Genomic DNA, 18,357 nt, shown 5'->3' on the forward strand with positions numbered 1-18,357 from the left:
ATTTTATTCTTTTTGTCGCAATTGCAAAAGGAATTATTTTTTCTATTTCTTTTTCTGACACTATACTTAAAATATAGGAATATTTTGGATTTTAGAATGTTGATATTATATCCAGAAACTTTACTATATTGGCTTATTGTTTCTAGTAGTGTTCTTGTGCAGTCTTTAGGGTTTCCTATAGAGAATCATGTCATCCACAAATAGTGACAGTTTGATTTCTTCATTTCCTATTTGGATAAGGCTAAATACTATAATAAAAATTATCGAATGAAAATGATCATTTGAATGCAATTTATCGTTAAAAGGTAAGGGACACCAGAGTACCTCCACCAATTTTGACTAAAGTGACCTACAATAGAAATAGATAAAAAGAGGCTCAGAAGGCATAAAGATTTCCCAAAAGTTTGGTGCTCAATAAATTGTTCAACCTAGTCTTGAAAGTGAACCTTTTAAACATACTATCTAAACTTATTTTTTTATATCATTGCCATCACTGTAGGTCCCTATTCCAAAAAGAAAAGTGATGTTTAACAGAGGAGATAAGGCATGCATATAAGTAATCACACTATTAAGTGCCCTGTGAGAGATATAGATAGAATGATATGTATTATATGGAATTTTTTTTCAATGGAAACTTATAGAGGCTTTTATGAAGGCAATGGATTTGTTACACTGAGCTTCCATTCAGAGCAAGGGAGTGATTTCTTTTGGCAGAAAGCGTATTTTAGTATTTGAACCTCAGAGGAAATACTATAAAGCTAAATATGTGCCAAGGATGGCTTTTCTGTTTTTACTTTATTTGCTTTATTTTTAAAGGTTTTATTGGCAGCTTAAGCCCAATTCTAAGACTTCTACATGACAAAAGTACTACTAGCTTAGCTGCATTTGTGACAATTTACTATGTGATAGAAAAAATATCATTTGTAGATGTTTTTCCTGCCAATAGAGACTAAGGATTTCATTACCACCAAAATGTCTGTCTCAGTGTAAAGGTCAGAGGCATATTGGAGAAAATGCTCATATATTTAGCTGTCACAAAATTGTTCTCTTACCATAAAACTCTAGAACAGTTATTCAATGAGGATTCACCATTTATTGCATTCTATTTATTTATAGAATGAATGTGGTCACTTGGTTATAGAAGATACTAATGTTTTAAATTTGATGCATTTCTTATTGGTAGAAAAAGAAGGAGAGTTGCGCATTCTAGATGTTTAAGGGAAAATAGAATGGCCACGCGTGGAAAGTGAGAGGCAGGAATGGGACAAAATGGTTTGTTCAGGTCATTTCCTGCCAACCTTTTTATGCAACCCAACTCAGGAGATGGTACTTTGTGGAAACAAAATGATTAATAAGGCTTCCCAAAAGGACCACAAACCAACCTGAACCATGACAGAATGTTACAGGTTACTGTCTAGAGTAAGAGCAAACATCTTCAGAGGGCTATAATGACAAAAAGAAATATCATAGATGGCTTACAATATCAGTGAGATACTGAGCAGAAGAAAAAGAAACACGTCAGCATGCTTTTCTCAGGATATCCTCTTGGGACTGGGATAGTTTGGATTTTCAGTCATCAAAACAAATAGAAACATTTATTAGGTGCCTAGATGTTGCAGAAGTAATGAGTCCCTTTAGCTCTCCTAATGTTCCCTTTTCATTTGGCATAGAGACCCTGGATGACTTATGCTCTATACCAAGATGTGCTTTATTTCGCTGTTTTTCTTCAAGTTTCTTTGGACATGTTTTCTTAGGATGGAAAGGGAGTAGGCTGATAAATTTTTCTTCATACACATAGTATAAAGCATGACCTAATTTGTGGACATCTCTTGATATTTTTTTATGTACACAGTGGATTTCAATTATTCCAAGAATTATTTCCTAGGGGGGGGGAAAAAGGAAAAGTTCTAACCATGGAAAATGACTTTGATGTTTGGCTAAAAATATGGATTTTGATTTAGAAATAATAAAAGCATTATTCCAAAATAGCAAGTGAGTTAGTGACTGCATTGTAGCAAGGAAACGGATACTATTAACTGGAATCAGCATAGCCAGGTTCTCAAGTTCAGATTAAGTGCAATAGATAAGGAACAAGGTAGAATTCTGGATAGGCAATGGTCAACCATTGATGAAGAGAATACACACACATGCACACATGCACACAAATGGCCACATAAGGTGCAAATACCTTTTAAAGACTGAGATTCTTCTACATGATTAATTTTGCAAATCAATTAGTAATATAGGAGATGACTATTTTTTTTTTGTCTTTAGGTGTCTACTGAACATTACCATTCAATTACATTAATGTGGACTTAATATCTGTATTAGTTTCTTACTGCTGCTGTAACAAATTATTGCCAATTGGCTTAATAAAATACAACTTTATTATCTTTCAGTTCTAGAGGGCAGAAGTCTGGCATAGAACTCTGAGCTAAAATGATGGTGTCATCAGAGCTGCCTTCTTTCTAAAGGCTTAAGGGGAAATCCTGCTTCTTCACTCTTTTAAGCTTCCAGAAGTTGATCGAACTTCTTAATTCATAGACCCACCCCCAAGCTTCAAAGCCAGCAGCATAGCATCTTCGAATTTCTCTCTGACTCTGACTTTCTTTTCTTTTGCCTTCTTTTACTTTAAAAGACCCTTGTGATTATATTGTGTATACCCCGATGATTGAGGATACTCTCCTTATACTAAAGTCAGTTGATTAACAACCTTAATTCCACTTACAAATTTCGTTCCCCCTTGCTATGTAGCATAGCATATTCATAGGTCTTGGAGATGAAGACATGAACATCTTTGGGGAGGGACATTATTCTGCCTACTCCAACACTTAATATTAAGTTAACATATTTACATGCAGAGTATTTTCAATTTAAATTTACCTTGACAGAGGAGACCACATTATCCAAGCTTCAGAGTGTGTGTTGCCCTGTGATTCAAAAATATTAATCTACCAACCAATCAAAAACTAAACCTCATCTACCTTTTCCCCCCCAAAATATGCCTACTTTGCCTATAAGAGTCTGCATTAATTAGTACTAAATTCTTTCTTTAAGAAAATTTTGCTTCTCACAGATGAATTTGATTACCTAGTAATTTTAAGTTCATGTGTTTACCCTTCCTCTTACCCCATCCTTATCTGTTCATTCTCATATTTAACAAGTCCAATATGTGTCAGATACTCTGCTAGATATAGATATTCAAGGATGAATAGAACACAGTTACTACAGTTGAAACAAGATCTAAAGTAAAGACAGAGAAGGGGACATAAAATTAAAGAAAAACTATTTGGTTTAGAGTATGAAATGATTTGGTTTAGACTATGAAACCAGAGAGAAAAGTCCTAATTCTGGTTGGTAAGGTCAGAAAATCTTCACTATAACTATGAACTCCTGACATACCGGGTGAGGGCAGGGGAGATGGCATTTTGGTTAAAAAAGGAAGACTACATTGAGAGAGAGAGAGCTAGTTTTCTCTTTTGCTCTTGCTGTTTGTTCTTCTTGAAATGTGCCCTCCACAGTTTGCCACATCTAATCTTTCTCTATTCCTGTCCCCATTCTCAGGCTTCCTGTTAAATCTCCATACCTGATTTACTAAAAGAAGAAGACGAGGACAGAATAGTCTTACTATGTGATGCATAAGTACCTTATGACTTTTCTTGCTTTCCTCTTCAAATCAATCTCTTAACCACTTGCCCACATAAACCTAAATTCTATATTTCACTGTGTAATGGAAAGAGACTTAGAAATCAGAAGGACTTTAGTGTGAACTCTATAAAGTGATCGTTGACAAAGCACGTGACCTTGAATGAATTGCTTTATTGCTCTCAGCTCTGTGTAGCAGGGATGTCATAAGTTAATATAAAGTAACATATGACTGATTTATTGAGTAGGCTGAACATGGTGCGGTTCAATCTGGAAACTATTTTATTGTTCGATTGCCTTGAAACATGCTCTATTGTACTTCTCTTATTTCAACAATATTTTGTGGAAGACTTTATAGCCTTAGATCATTTTAATAAGAATAAATTCCATTTTGATTAAATTTTATGTGATTATAAAAGGTTTCCTCTAGACAAATCTACATTTTAAACTTTAGTTTCAATTCTATTTCATCTATATTGGAGAAAGAGCATGATTTCTCCTTTTTGTATTCCTCAATATTTTTCTACTCCTTCTTCCTTCTTTTTCACCCTTCAACTGCTTTGGAGTTAAAAAGGGGAGGAAAATGGTCAAAGTTAGTTTTATTTATCTTGTCCTATATGAAATTCCATATTTGTTTATATTATCTGTCACTTCCTGTGTTGTGATAAATGCTCATATTTTTGTAAGACATAAATATGTGTGTTGGTTGAATGCCTATTACAGACTTTCACACTGGGCAGTTGCTGATATAAATGATGAATTCTATATCTGGTCTGTCAAACCCACTAACCAGTCTATCTCTTGTCTCCGTAGTTTACCCAAGGAAACTTATAGTATCCCTTTGACTCGGGTAATCTCAATAATATGGTTCGAAGCTGGTTATATTCTATGGTATCCATCTGGCCCAAAGAGATTGCTTTATCTCTTCAATAACAAATACGAATAAACACCATAATTCTATTGCTACCCTCTCTTTTTGTTCTCCAAGGCATCTCTAGTCATCTTTTCACCTTCAGAATTTTCTGATGGAAAATAGGTACAATCTTGACTTAGGACAAAATTCTAGAAGACGCATTACAAAATACTAAGATATTTCTTCCTACATTGTTCTCTCAAGACAGCACCAAGCTGGGCCTATGGGTTATTTTAGGTCATCAAACATCCAGCTTTGGAGAAAGATGTCCACCTTTTCTTTTTTTCAGGCATTCTAGATATCTGTGGGTTTTTATCTTGGTGCTGAGTCTCTTGGTTTGTGGGCATTATAGAACAAGATACTTCTCTCACTAGAGAGAAGTGGGCACACTCCCCCGTACACTGGCAACTCTCCTCCACCTAACCTTATGAGTTGGATGGAGTGATAAACTGAAGGTTTAAGAGCTGGTTTGGCCACTTCTAGGGCACCCAAGGTGACTGTTTAATAAAGTTTCTTTACTGCTGTCTTCAGAATGCAGAGGTACTTACCTCCCGTGTTCTATAGATGTGTAATTTTAGCCCAAATTCTCAGACAACTGTAAAGTTTCATTTTATATCCAGGCTCATATGTAAATTTTATAGCAGAGTGCCTGCCACAATATGAGGCTCAGAAATGTTAGTTCTTTTTTATTTTTATTTTTGAATTATTATTATTTTTACTTGGTAAGTTTCAATTGGGCATTTCTGTAATGCCACTTACTTATATAACTTTTTAAGAGGTATTTAAATCTAATGCACATATTCTGGCATTTTTTTTTTTTTTTTTTTTAATGAGTGAGAAAGCTAAAAGAGGGAAAAAGAAGCCAATCTAAAATTTAAGAACTGCTTGGGGGAATGGAGAAAAGTAACACCTTACTGCATTGAAATATTTTTTTCTTTAGTTCAGGGGACTGTGAGCCTCATTTACACTTGCCTTTTCCAGAAGCTAACATGTAGCTCTGCTCACCTGCATTTAGGAATAGGTTGATTCATTTCACCTTCACATCCAGCTAGTGCATTTGAAATTGCTGATGAAAGGTACCGTCAAATCCCTGGTCTATTTTGATAATGATTTGTACTTGTAAGGCAATCTGCCCATTAGTGTAGAAAAGGAGAATTGGGACAGCACCTCACAAAATGATTTCTAAAAGCAAGCACGGAGCCCCAGAGTCTGCTGGGCAAGAATTTATACTCAAATAGCATCTTGACTCAGCACACATATGTGGGATGTATGGGGGTGTTTGCATTCAGTGCCAGATTGTTTGCCTATACCAGAGGCTATCCTAAGAGATTTGTTGTATCTGCCTTTTCTTACAGATTGCAGTTTAGGGAGCCTTTATTTAAATGCTAAATTATAGCTCAAGGTTTCTCTACATTTTATCTATGGCTGCCCAGGAATAATAACCCACAAATGATCAGGATATATCGAAATGTATCCAGTTGTCAACCAACTGGGTAGAACATCATCTGTCACTAACCCGCTTTTGGTAATGTACTCAACGAGGAATTGCTAAGCCAAAGATTGCTTGTATATCACAATATGCAGTGAAATTCTCCTCCACCCATGCTATGAACTCTGCCACTCTACCCTAATATTTTACCTCAGAAAATACAGTTGCATTAAGGAAATATAAAAACTATATCCTGGAGTAAATTTGGCATGCGTTTAAATTTTAATTTTTGCAGTAAAAAGTTTACTGCAAAAATTCGAGTAAGAAGTCTTATTTTTTCTGAGCCATTTTCTGAGCTACATTTTTAAAAGACCTATGTCTTAGTTTGCTATGAGGAAAAAAATGAGATAATATGAGCATAGGGCCTACAACCTTCCTTGGCATGGGAGAGGTGCCCAAGAACTGTTAATTCTCTTTTCTCTTCAACCCTGAGATAAGACTTACTTGTTACTCTTGTACCTAGAAGTGCCACTGGAACATCGCGTGCGTGCGCGCGCACACACACACACACACACACACACACACACACTCCAGCAATTGTTTCAGCTTTGGGTTTTGGAAGCAAGCTTTACCTTCGACTGGCAGTGCCTCAGGGAGAGAGTGGGAGGTGGCTCTGCTGCCGTTTTCAGCTCCCGTGCAGTCTCACTTTGAGACTTGTAGAAGGAAGGAATCCCCTTTCTCCTTTAAGATCCCTTTCATCTTAGGAATTTGTGTTCATGAAGAAACAACATAAATAGCTCTTCATCTCTTCATGATCAGTTTTAAAGATGAAGATTGTTGTTAAGATTATTGTTATCTCATAATTTTTAGGTAGACTCAGAGGTTTAGGAGTATGATCCTTTAACCTGCTTTTCACTTTTTCCAGTTTTTTTTTTTTTTTTTTAAACAGATTCTTTCCTTTCTTAGGTCCTTCGTCCCCTCTGTTTCCTCTCTTATAATACCCAGGGACCCTGTCCTGACTACTTCTCGTCCTTCTAGGCTCACTTAAGTATTACTGTTTCCAAGAGACCTGTTTCAGGTTGATTGTCCTCCTTCCCTTAGTTTTAATCACAGCTCTGTAGTTGCTTTCTTCACCTATTACAATTTTAATGAACATATTTATTTGTTTACTTGTTTATTTACCCTCCCAGTCCTACACTAAGACAGACTCCTTGAGGGCAGAAACGAGGTCTGTTGTCTCAATATTTTAAATCCAGTGCATCACATGGAGGCATAGAGAACGTGCTCAAAAATATTAATTAAAGCAATGATTAAATGAATTTTCCAGCCTCAGTTTCTTCATATGTAAAGGGGATAATAATTACTTAGTGTGAGATTTAAGAGAGATAAAATTGGGAAGGATTCAGCAGAGGGCAGAGTGCCTGACCTAGCACTGATGTTATCATTATAAGTATGGGCATTACTATTCCATTATAGTTCAATGGTTGTGTAAATTGGGCAAGTTTCTTAGCCCTCTGACTTCACTTACCTCATCTTTGAAATGAGAGCATTAGGCTATTTCATTTGAAGAGTACTTTACGTATGTACTTCCTTGTTAGCAGAGAAAAAAAAAAACTATATCTAGATTTTTAAGCGTATAAGACATCTTCTTGATTAGACAATTAAAAGTGTTATTCTACAACATCCCCAAATATTTGAGTTAATATGTAGTGATAACATGAAATTATTCTTTTTTCTTCTGGGAAATTCTTTATTGCTCAAGAGAAAAGGGGACTATTTCACTGGTTGTAATTCTTTGAGGCTTACCAGCAATAAAAAGAGGAACTAGAGATAACACAATTTCTCTGCTGTGATAAAACATGTATAAAATTCACTGCAAAATTAACAGTTTTTATCACTTATAAAAACTGCAACTGCTTCTTCCATATTTCTAGATTTTTTCATTCTGAGAGAGAGAGTTGGGAGGTAGCAATATTCTAATTTGATATATTTAATTAAAACTGCAGGCTTGCCTCAGAAAAATTATCAAGAAAACTCTCCTCTGCCCATGGTGACAGGGCTCATCGCATTACCAAGCCGTGGAGATCTTTTGTTTCCTTGCCCCCATGTAACTTCCTGTTGCAACAGAATATAATGCACTCACCGATTTGCAGTGCTCGTTTCAAATTGCCAACCTGATCCAGACAACATGTCTTCCCAAGATGCCTCAGGAAAAGGTGTTGCAAGAAAAGACAGACTCACTTGAGTCATTTTTCTCTTTTATTTTCTGTCATTCTGTGACTTGGTGCATTTTGTCACCATTTTCTGCAGTTAAAACAACAGTGATGGTGACAGCAGCAACAGCTAACAATTACTAGGTTTTGCTTTGTTTTGGGCACTGTTTAAATACTTTATATTTAATTTATTTATTCCTAATGTACGAATTATTTTCTTCTACTTTTACAGAGGAATAAAGAGGTTAAATAACTTGTTCTGAATAATGTTATTAAGTAATAAGAGCCAAGATTTGAATGCAAGCAGTATGGCTTCAGTCTATGCTCCTAACCACTCTATTTATAAATGTTTGCCGTTGGTGTGAACACCTGTGGTGAGCAACTTCTAATCCTTGAGTTCTGGTATTCAATCCTAAAGTAATTTTCTTCTCTTCCCCTTGTATGAGGGCTGAATCTAATGACTTGCTTTAAATAGATAGATTATAGCAAAAGTAATGAGATATCACTTCCAAGACCAGGTTATAAAAGTCTGTGACTTCTATCTTGTTCTCTCTCTTTCTCTCACTGTCTTTTCTTGGCTCTTCCTTCTTATGAAGCAAGTTGTCATGTTGTGAGCTGTCCTATGGAGAAGCCCACTTGGCAAAGAACTAAGAGTGGCTTACAGCCAACAGTCATCAAGGAACCGAGGTTTTCAGTCCAATATCTAGCGAAGAACTAAATCTTGCCAATAACCACGTGAGTGGATTTGGAAATGGATCCTTCCCCAGTTGGCTTTGTGAGGACTGCAGACTTAGTCAATACCTTAAAAGCAGAGAACCCACTTATGCCGTAGCTGGATTCCTGACCCACACAAACTGTGAAATAATAGATATTTTAAGTCACTAAGTTTTGCAGTACTCTTCTACACAGTAATAGATAACAGATTCAATCCCTTAGCAGTCTTATTTATTTTTCCCTCTCTCCCTTCCTTCTTTCTTATTTTTTTTCTTGTCAGTGCTTGCTATGTGTCAGATAATATTTTCACATACGTTGTCTTATTTAATCCTCTTTACAGCCCTATGAGGTATATAATTTTTATTTTACAGGTCAGAAAACAGAATCTCAGAGGGTTTGTCGAATCTCATAGCTAGTAAGTGGAAAAACCAATGTTTGTAACTAGATCTCCGTGATCTCTTTGTCTTTTATAAATTTATATCACTTCTTTCATAAATTATTTTCTTTTTTATTCAATTGTCAAAACTTAGAGCTAATCACTTTCTTGTCTATTATACCTCTCTCTGCATCATTTAAAATAATTAAAATTAATTGAATTGTTCAGCAACTTTAATATGCCAGGTACTATGTTAAGAGTTTTATAGACATTATTTTATTTTGTTCTCATAACAATAATCTGAAAGAGGTTCTATTGCTTCCTTTATTTTGTTCATGAGGAAATTGAGGATTATAGATATTAAACAACTCATTTATAGTCACGGAGATAGAGCATTTCGTGTCATACTCATTACCTTTAATTGTAATTCACATGCCTGATTTCCCCAATGGACTTTGAGCTTCAAGAGGGCTTGTGTTTTTGCAGATTATGGTACCCAACACAGAACTTTTCCATCTGGGTGCTGAATAAATGTTTATTGAACTGAACTGAATTTCAACCTCAAGTTCTCTATACTGTGCATATAGACAGGCAAATTTATTCAGAGCAATATAAATACCAAGACACCTTATTCTGCACTTTAACTCATTCTGTACATTGACACCCATAAAATCTTTGGCTCACATAGTGTAGAATAACTTAAATCTTCAAAATTTTTATCTCTCACATGCTTTCTAACTAAAAATGATGTACAAAATAATGAATTCTGAAAGTCAACAAAAGTTGTATCTTTAAAATCATTTTATTATATACCTTTAATATATTGATTTTGCTCAAAGTGTTGAAGGCAAGAAAACAGTATACAGAAGGACTTTCTAAACTAGGGTTCAAACTAAATAATATTTGTAAATTAAAATGATGAGGGAACCAGAAAACTCTTTAATAGAACTCCCATAATTTAGTAAATTGAATAATTAATATAGTTTATCTTGGAGGTTCTTACTGAAATTTTTGTAATTACTTCTTGAGAATGCAACTTTTAAATTATTATCTTAATTAATTCACTCACTTAGTTAAGAAACATTAAATGAACTCCTACTATAGCCAGATACTGTTTTGTAAATAATAATATAGAAATGAATAAAAGATGGTCTCTGTGCCAAGGGTCTTTCAGTTTAGTGAAAAAGTTAGATTTGAATATTAATAGTTACAGTATCATCTAAGTGCAAAGATAGGTGTATATTTTAGGAACACAGAATACTCTTGATGATAGAGGTATATCAAAATAATATTTCATATATAAAATATCAATTGATTCATATAATTTCCATGTAATTCCATATTCTCTAGAATTTTATTTAAATGAAGAAATATAATTATAGAAACTACCAAATAAATACAGATGTTTGAAAGTTTGGCTTTCCTATAATAAATTCTTAGCAGCTAATGAGTCATTTAGAAATATGGAACATTTAATGTTATGTCTCTGTGTACTAACATTAGCACAGATGAGAACCACAGGTATTTTGAACTCCCTAAATGTTTCTCAAGTTCAGAAACACCTGTGCTAAATAACTTTGTGTGTATTTGCTATGATGACTTGAAGATTTTATAAGTATGTGAGACTTTACATTGCCAGATTTCTTCATTATGATTCTGCTCCATAGACTATAGAATTTATGAAGTCCGAATAGAATTATCTTTATCCCACAAGAAGCTTCTAATCTAATAGAGTTACAAAACACATTGACTTTTAGACTTAGGATTGTTCAGGGTCACATGGCAACTACATTTTAAACTAGAATCCAAATGTATTTTCTTTCTATTAAGTTCATTGTCTAGAAAATGCTGTCATATTCTTTGAAATAAGAGAATCATTTTGTTAAATTAAGCAATAATCCTCGCATTTGTCTTATAGATCACGGTTCCTTCCTCCCTCCTTTGTTTTGAAACTTACAATATGTGAATATACAACTCTCCATTTCTCACTGTCCTTATTATCTAGCCACATTCTTCTCTACTGTTCTCTTTCTTTGAAGGCTTTTTTACTTGCTGCACGTTTTCATTCCAAGCACTCTCATCATAGTTAACTTACACATTTACATGAACACTATAGATATCTGTGGTCATCTTAGGTTCTTATCCCTTCCAGGTTTTTATACATTGTTCTCATAAAATACTGTCAATTTTTTTTTTTCTTAAAGATGCTTCTCCTCTTCTTTCCTTCCTACCTTCCTTCTTAGTTCTTGCCACAATTGTATTCTTACCGGCCTTTCATATTCCAGTCTCCTCCCCCTCAGAGCCACCCCACATACACCCTTGGATGACCTTTCTACATAGCTATTTCTATTCATCATTTATTTTTGGCAAAGTATGCAATGGATCACAACTGTGTCTCATTCGTCTAGTTTCCTTCAGTATACTTATTACCTTTCTTTTATTATAGAAGTTTTTGCCTACTGTGGAAAAGAGTGGAAAGTACTGATATTAACAAATAGGCAAAAATTTCATTTGCAATATTGGGTCTCCCCACATAGGATATGGAATAATAACTACATTTCATATTTAAATTTAAAATTCTCATATCTCTGGAAAATTTGTAGCCTTTTACATGAAAGTCTTATATATTTTTCTGTTCTATGTGGTGTTTCTAGATTTTATTTTTTACATCTTTTGTAACTCTAAAGTTTTTCTTTCATATTTCCAAATGGTTTTCATTATTTTATATAAAACTAGATACATGTTAATTTTAAAATATTCTTACTTAACTCACTGATTCTAGGAATTTTCAGTTTATTTTCTTGAAGTTTCTGGGAACATAATATTATATTCTTCAACTAATGGTAATTTTTCCACTCCTTTCTTTTTAACAGCTTATGAAATTGGTTAGAACTTCCAGGAAAATGATAAATAATAATGGAAATAGTCCATTTCATTGTGTTGCTCTTGATGTCACTGGGAATGACTACAGTGTTTTTCTTTGCTTTCTAAAAATTTTAACCAGGAGCAGGGGCTTAATTTTTATCAATTTTTTTCCCCCAACACCTGAAAGGGAAAAATGTGTTCTTTTCCTTTTATTTTTGAAATGTAACCTTTGATAAATTTCCTAATGTAAAATGAATGTTCCTTGTCTCTACCAGCATGTATGATTTAAAATATATTAATATTAGTAATCTAAAGATTGATGGCTCACTGATCAGGAACCATGCTCCACTAAAAGTTCTTAACCTTATATTGTCCGACCACAAATCTTCATGATTTCTTATTGTTTCCAGAAGGCATTTAGTAGGTGTTTAGAAAAATAATAATCTTACTGCCTTTCACACTGACCTCCTTATTAATGTAAAAAGCTCTTGCAAAAAGTATGTGACCTTATTTCTCATCTCTACTGGTGGTTTTCCTTAGAAGACAGATACTGTGTTGTTGTTGTTGTTTTAAAGATGCTTTTTTTTTTTTTATTATGAATTCATACTACAGGCTCCCATACATAAAAAATAAAGGAAGTGATAGAATTTATTTCAGATTATTATAAAAACAAAATAAGAAAACATATGCAAAGCTCTTAGTATACTGACTGGCATATTAAAGTCACTCAACAATTGTATTACTAGTAATTATTTTAAATGATGCAGACAGAGGTATCACAGACAAGAATGATTAGCTCTATTTGTAGAATTAGGGCTTGAGGACTGAATCAAACAGGGAAGTCTTTACAGCCTTGTTAAAAAATTTTGCCTTATTTTTATTTTATTTTATTTCATTTCATTTCATTTCATTTCATTTCATTTCATTTCATTTCATTTCATTTCATTTATTTTTTTTATCTACCAGGCAGCAGGAGAGTCCAAAGATGAGAAACATTTGAGTGCCCCAGCACCGAAGACCCATTCTCCCAGACTTATTCATAAGGAGTCTAATAGTCAGGGGTCCCTAACCTCTGGGGCGCTGACCCGTACAGATTTATGGCACAGCAGGAGGGGAGCAGTGGACCAGTAAGCCAAGCTTCATCTGTATTTGCAGCTGCTCCCAGTGCTAGCATCACTACCTCAGCTCCACCTTAGATCATCAGGCATTAGATTCTCATAGGAGCACTGGTCCCTGATTCCAAAAAGGTTGGGGACCACTGGTTTAGTGCACGTCACCTATCGTGCAGTACCTAATCCTGACAGACTCTTTGATACCCGCTTTTCCGCCTGGTTGAGCCACAGTCTGGCAATGCTGCACACCAGAGGCACAGCCAAGTGTGAGGAAAACACTCTGGCCTAAATACTGAGCCTGGGAAAAACCTCCGGAAGCCAGATAGAGGCAGTGAACTGCGCATGCGGGTGGCAAATCTATAGCCTTCTGGAACCTAAAAGGTCTGGGGAAGCCAGGGAACTTCTGGTGCAGAACCCTAGAGCTCTAATCTAACGTCTGTCAAAGTCCAAGACTGCAGCAGCTCGAACACAGGTCCAGTTGTTCCCCCTGGGAGCTTTAAGGTATTTAAAAATTGTCCCAAGAGACCATCTTTGCCTGTCTCAGGAGCATTTTCCTTGAAAGGCTTTATTCTGAGCTTTATTCTGTTTCCCACCCAGCCCATCTAGCAAAGATGTGGAAGCTGGCTCCGTCACCCAGTCTCTTTTATCAGGAAATATTCTATCCTTTGAATACTATCAAAGATGCCAGTGAGCAGGGGCTGGGACCGGGACCAAGTGTGTGAGATTGCCCAGGGAGGCGAACCGCGCAATCGGAGCCTGCGGGGTGTGCTGTGTGACTTCTCACTCTTGTCCTTTGTCCATATTCCTAGGTTCTCAATTCTAGTCCATTGAGCTCTGTGTTTTTATGCCAGTACCATACCTTTTTGATTAGCTTTGTAATAATTTTTGAAGTCCTGAACATTGGGTGGAAGCTTTACTTTTGACCTTTTCCCAAGGGAGAAGCCTCTGAGTTTTCATCATCATCTTATCCATTGAGGGTCAAGTAATATATCATCATGAGGGTTTTCTTTACTAAACTCTCAAAATGTATTCTTGATATCACAAATTGAATACTCTAAGTTATTATTTTTGTGATTTGATTTTCCATGTGTTTAATCTTAATTTTATATTTGGAATTCTTGGGCATATGTATTATGAACGTATGTATTATGCTATATTTACTTATTACATATTCTTTGTTTATCCACAGTACATTGCAGTGGACTTTGTAAGGATATTTAAGATAAAAAAGGCAGAAAGTTTGATATCCAATTAAAAAATTCTTTGTGGATATCTCCATAAAGACACAAATTATTGATCTATAGGATAACAACTTATATATTTCATATGATGTTATTGAATCAAAAAGGAATAAATCATTGTTTTCTGGTATTAATCTGGAAGTGGCTTTAATGATGAATGAGGGAGGCAAAGTATTGAGAAGTTTTTATAGACTTATCATTCTAGTGAGAAAATGCCTTGATCAGTTGATTGCAACATCCTAAACCCATGTTTGGTGGGTGAAAAATAAAGAAAAGATCCTTAAAAATTGATAAAGAAAAGATGAAAAAAATGAAATAGGATTTGTTTATTTACTAGACTTATGAAGGGCAGAAATGATTGTGTTCCCGGGGCTAACATATTTTAGATATAAAGACAACCGAGCTGCTAAGTGGCAATATATTTTCTTCAAAACTAGTTTTGCTTGCTTACTAAAATTTTATAATGATGTTGTCCAATTAAAGGAGTAAAGTGATGCTGAGTCATATTTGAAATCTGAATGTTGCTTAGCAGGTATCAGATGTTCACCTAAATTACAAATTTGTAAATAGATTCCATCTTTCCTTTTATTGTAGTCTTGTTTTAGTCTGTCTGAGTGACACATGATAATGTGATTAATTACTCTAATTTGTCTTCCATGAATCTTAATTTCACGGTTTCAAAATATATAATTCGTCATCGTCTAAAAGATACACATCTAGTTAATAAGCACATGTGATACACTGTATTTACTATAATATAATTCATGCAATGAAATCAGCATGTAGCAAATTAAAACAAAGCTCAAATAACAGCAGCAAAGACTAAAAATGGTGCCCTTCTTTTAGATTCCTTTGAATTGACAGCATTTGAATCCTCTCATTTTGTTGTTATTTTTTGAGATTGTATTGTCTCTCCCAGTTTCCTTGAGTTTTCAAATAAATTTTAGGATCAGCCTGTCAATTTCTACAAAGAAGTTAACTGGAGTAATAATAGGGATTGCATTGAGTCTGTAGATCAATTTTGGAAATATTACTATCTTAATATTGTTTTCCGATACATGAAAATGGGATGATTTTCCTTTTATTAAGATCTCTAATTTTTTTCAACAATGTTTTAAAAATAATTCTAACTATAGTGTGTTGATGAAAATATGGAAGATCTCAATCTTTGATACACTGTTGTGAGGAGTGTAAATTTCATCATTTTGAAAAACTGGCAACACCTAATGAAGTTAAATATTTGCATTTCTTATAACTTAGAAATTTTACTCTTAGGTAAATGCACACATATATGCAACATAGAAAATGTACAAGAAACTTCAAAGCAGCAACATTATTTGTAATAAACATAAACTGGAAAAAACACTAAAGCTCATCAAAATATGATGGATGAATACATTGTGGTATAGCTATACATGAAAATACCATAGAACAGTGACAAAAAAAAAAAACTTAACTGCTTTAGTTAACAATGTGGAAAAATCTTAACATGATATCAAGCAAAAGGCAAAGAGACAAAAGACAATATGCATAAGATTTCATTTAAGTGGTGAGAGAATTTTATATTTTGTCAGAGGAGGCAATAAATACCAATAATGTAATAAGTTTTTTTAAAAATGTTAATTAAATTTGTTAATATTGAAAAGTATAAAATTAGACATCTACATTACAACATACAAAAAATAAATTTTGAGTGAGGATTCAGGACCTAAATCAGAAAAGCAAATGTAGTTTTATAGATTACATAAAAAACTTCTAGAAGTCAATATGGAAAATGATTAACCATTACAATAGAAAAATTGGCAAAAGATAGAAACCTGTAGTTTATAGAAGAGCGGACCTAAAAGAGTTATATATGTATTAAAAGATGGTCAACCACATTAATAATCAGAAAAATATACATTAAAACAAGATATTTCCAACTGGCAAGAAATAAGACCTGAAAACAGCAAGCTTTTATAGGCATGTAGGAAAATGAGAACTGATATATATTGCTGGTGGAAGTATACATTGGTTTATTGAATGTGGAAATTAATTTGGAATTAACAAAGCTGAAAGACATGCATACACAACAGCTCTAAGTTTCGATGTCTGAATTTACATGCTCTTTCATATATCCACAAGGAGATACATATGAGAAATGCTGTGCCAGTGTTTGCAACAGTGAAAAAAAGTAGAGAAAACCAGAGTACCTCTTATAGGAGAGTGATATAAAAGTGTGGTTTAGTCATGTGGTGAAATACTATAGAGCAATTATATCAATGAACTAGATCTACATAGATCAAGGTAGATAAATTTAAAAATATAATGTAAAGTCAAAAAAGGCAATATAATTCCATTTATAAACATTTTAAAAGTCTTACGATATGGCAAAAGTTATTTTAAAACGCATACATTTTTAGTAAAAGTAAAACAAAATCATGGGAACAATTCATGTCAGTTTCCAAATACTAGGGTCTACATCTTGGAAGTCATTCAGTTTCCTCTTTTCCTCACATCCAACACCCTTTCCGTAGGGAAATCTTCCAGCTTCAAAATATATTTAATTATTCAACAGCTTTTACTATCCTCATTGTCCCTTGATTAGTTCAAATTCAACCTAATTGGTCTTTGTGCTTTCACTCATACTTTCTTTCAGTCTATTCTTAACTTCAGAATGTTCTGTTTAAAACAAGTCAGGTGATGTCCTGTTTCTGCTCAAAACCCTCCAATGACTCCCTATTTCTCTATCAATGGTCTAAAAGGCTTCATATGGTTAAATTCCCATCATCTCTCTGACTTAATTTTCTAATATATAGCCTTTGCTTCCTCTGCTGTAGCCCCGGTTTGCTGTTCTCAAAACATGCAAGGTAAATTTTGGCCTTAGGATATGTGTGTGTGTGTGTGTGTGTGTGTGTGTGTGTGTGTGTGTGTGTAACACTTCTACTCTCAACAAATTTCCATTATATAATACATAGTTACTAACTTTAGTCATTATGTTATGCATTAGATCCTCAGACCTTATTCATCTTACAGCTGAAATTTTATACCATATTTTTTACCAACCTATTTCCCTTACCTGTCAGGCCCTGGCAATGACTTTTCTGTCCAAGAGTTTGACTTTCAGAATTTTGTTTGTTTGTTTGTTTGTTTGTTTGTTTGTTTTAGATTCCACATATAAGTGATACCATGCAGTATTCATCTTCCATTGTCTGAGTTATTTAACTAGAGTAATGCTCTCAAGGTCTATGTTATTCCAAATAGTAGGATTTCCTTCCTTCTCATGGCTGAATAGTACTCATAATATATATACACTGTATCTTTATTCATTTGTTGGTGGATATTTAGGAAATATTCACATCCTAGCTATAGTGAATAATGCTGCAATGACCACGGGAGTGAACATATTTCCTAGATAATGTGTTTCCATTTCCTTTGGGTATACACCAGAAATAGATTTTCTGGATAAGACGGTAGTTCTATTTAAAATTTTTGAAGAAACCTCCATATTGTTTTCTATAGTGGCTGCACCAATTTATATTCCCACCGACAGTACACAGGTGTTTCCTTTTCTGTACGTCCTTACCAAAACTTGTCTCTCGTCTTTTTGATGATAGCCATTCTAACAGGTGTGAGGTCATATCTCATTTTGGTGTTAATTTGCATTTCCTTGATGATTAGTGAAGTTGAGCCCTTTCATGTGCCTGCTATAAAAATCTCTTTTCAGTTGCTCTGCCTATTAAAAAATAATTTATTATTATTATTATTATTATTATTAGGCTATTGAGTTGTGAGAATTTTTAAAATATATTTGGATATTTACCCTTTATCAGATATATGCAAACATTTTCATGTTTTATCCCAGTCCAT

The 18,357-nt window shown here is 34.2% G+C and overlaps 1 long non-coding RNA gene across 2 annotated transcripts in view; it reads left to right on the forward strand.

Annotated features, from left to right (window-relative positions):
- Window positions 1-18,357, forward strand: part of LOC118602771 — a 594,064-nt gene that overhangs the window by 79,282 nt on the left and 496,425 nt on the right. Inside the window, exon 1 of one of the 2 annotated variants that reach the window (XR_004950749.1) lies at window positions 13,661-13,768. The exons of the other annotated variant lie outside the window; for it this stretch is intronic. This is a non-coding gene — a long non-coding RNA (uncharacterized LOC118602771). Of the gene's footprint in view, window positions 1-13,660; window positions 13,769-18,357 lie in introns of those variants that run through there. 2 annotated transcript variants of the gene reach the window in all.

The sequence above is a fragment of the Rousettus aegyptiacus genome, unplaced genomic scaffold (assembly GCF_014176215.1).
Source record: "Rousettus aegyptiacus isolate mRouAeg1 unplaced genomic scaffold, mRouAeg1.p scaffold_m13_p_5, whole genome shotgun sequence".
NCBI classification, from domain to species: Eukaryota; Metazoa; Chordata; class Mammalia; order Chiroptera; family Pteropodidae; genus Rousettus; species Rousettus aegyptiacus.